This window comes from Papaver somniferum, unplaced genomic scaffold, assembly GCF_003573695.1.
Source record: "Papaver somniferum cultivar HN1 unplaced genomic scaffold, ASM357369v1 unplaced-scaffold_123, whole genome shotgun sequence".
Taxonomy (NCBI): domain Eukaryota; kingdom Viridiplantae; phylum Streptophyta; class Magnoliopsida; order Ranunculales; family Papaveraceae; genus Papaver; species Papaver somniferum.
The window spans coordinates 7,038,060-7,040,509 of record NW_020621381.1 but is presented as its reverse complement, the minus strand read 5'-3'; the positions used below and the strand labels follow the sequence as shown (position 1 = coordinate 7,040,509).

At 39.3% G+C, this 2,450-nt stretch overlaps 1 pseudogene; it reads left to right on the top strand.

Moving 5' to 3' along the window:
* The first annotated feature begins 1,754 nt into the window (after positions 1-1,754).
* On the top strand, positions 1,755-1,854 carry LOC113331094 (annotated as a pseudogene).
* The last annotated feature ends 596 nt before the right edge of the window (positions 1,855-2,450 follow it).

Below are 2,450 nucleotides of genomic sequence, written 5' to 3'. Positions count from 1 at the left end.
AAATCAATCCCAAAGTGAGCTAGGCATTTTTCTAATGGATCTTCTAACAAAGTGTTTGGTAATGACTCCTCGACTAATGTTCCTATCATGTTCACCTCTTCTATGTTCGAGTCATCTAGTTCATAGGGTAGCTTACTAATATTAAAAATGTTCAGCTCAATAGTCATATTACCAAAAGACAAATTCATAATACCGTTTCGACAGTTGATGATCACATTGGATGTAGCTAAAAACGGGTGACCTAAAATCACTGGTATCTTGTTCTCTGGGTCAGGGATAGGTTGGGTATCTAGGATAACAAAATCCACTGGATATATAAACTTGTCGACCTCTATAAGAACATCCTCGATCACACCACGAGGAATTTAACGAACCTATCAGCTAACTGAAGTGTCATTTGGGTAGGTTTCATATCACCAAGTCCTAGCTTAAGGTACACATGGTATGGAAGTAAGTTCATACTGGCTCCTAAGTCAAGCAAAGCTTTATCGACACGGTATTTACCTATTATGCAAGAAGTAGTAGGGGACCCTGGGTCTTTATACTTAAGAGTAGTGGTATTCTGAATAGTATAACTCACATGACTAGCTAGGAAGGCTTTCTTCTGGACACTAATTTTTCGCTTTCGCGTACACATATCCTTTAGAAACTTGGCATAAGCGGGAATCTGCTTAATCACATCTACCAATGGGAGGTTGATAGTAAACTGCTTAAAAACCTCCAATATATCATTAAAGTTGGACTCCCTGTTAGTTGGAACTAGCAGCTGGGGGAACGGGGCTCTAGGAACAAGGCCGTGCTCAATATGACCCTCATTGGTCTCTTTAGAGACTCTATAAGTCTCCTCAGTTTCTGGTTCAGAAGGGTGAACTACAGCATGTTCACTATCAGGCATGGAAACCTTGTTGTCTATCACTCTACCACTCCTAAGGGTTTTAATAGCATTTACATGTTCGGATGGTCTTTCACCTCTTTCATTAATTCCTCTAGGGTTAGGTTGAGTTTGACTAGGAAACTTACCTTTTTCTCTTAAAGACTCATTTATCTGACTAACCTGGGTTTTCAACTCGGAAATAGCCTGAGAGTTAGCCTGACCTATTCTCTTATTTTCTTCTAAACTTTGAGCGACAGATTGCTGAAATTGCACAGTGTTACGAGTTAACAAAGCAAGAGACTTTTCTAAACTCATCATCTTCTTATCCGAAGGGTTCTGAAACTGTGCCGGAGCTGAAGGATTCTTAGTATAGCCAAACCCCGGGGGAACCTGAGAGTTACTAGACTGACCTTGATTCTGGCCCTTAGACCAAGAAAGGTTGGGATGGTTTCTCCATCCAGGGTTATAGGTTTCTGAATATGGGTCAAACTTCTGACGGTTATCGAATCTAGTGTTGTTATAAAGAGCATTGGCTTGCTCCTCAACAGTATGGCCTTCCCAAAAAGGCTCTATTCTACCACTATTACCACTAGAATGACCTAATTCTAATGCTTCTAACCTTTTGACTATGGATGCTATTTTAGCATCTGACTCATAAGATCCTTCTACCCTATTGACTTTTCCTCTACTTAGAAGAATTGTTTTCTGGGGTTCCCTACTATTTTCCCATTGTTGGGTCTTATCGGCGATTTCATTCAAAAATGTCATCGCCTCATCAACAATTTTATTCTCAAACCCACCTGTGCATAAGGACTCAACCATGGTTGTTGTCGAATAATCTAAACCATCGTAGAGGATCTGAACTAACCTAACCATCTCTAAACCATGATGAGGACATTGAGATATTAAGTCATTGAACCTTTCTAAATACCTATATAAAGATTCTCCCTCTTGTTGAGAAAAACTACAGATTTGTGTACTAATAGACGATGTTTTGTGCCTTGGGAAAAACTTCTGTATAAAGGCATATGTAAGTTGGCCATAGGTTTCAATTGACTCAGAAGCCAAACTATATAGCCAGGATTTGGCTTTATCTTTTAGGGAAAAGGGGAATAACCTAAGTTTCAACGCATCATCACTAAGGTTTTTAATCTTCGGAGTACTACAAACTTCCTCAAATTCCCTAACATGAAAATAGGGGTTCTCATTCTCTTTTCCTAAAAAGATTGGGAGCATCTGTAAAGTCCCAGGTTTGAGTTCATAATTTTCCTCGGTTTCAGCTAACTTGATACAAGACGGACGAGAGGTCCTAGTTGGGTTTAATAAAATTTCAAAGTTGCCATTTCTGGCACTACCAAAGGACTAGGAGTACTTTCTTCACTAATTGTCAAGTTTTCAAAGCTGAAATTTCCAAAGACAGGGCTCTGAAAAGAAGAGTCTTCGAGCTCCCCGCCTTCACAAGAAGAACTACTAGGTTTGTCACTAATCAAATGACCTAGAGTGTTTCTTTTCCAAGCCCGCTTTCTAATAACCTCAGTCATACACTAGAAAAACAAAAGAAAAAAAAATAAATCCT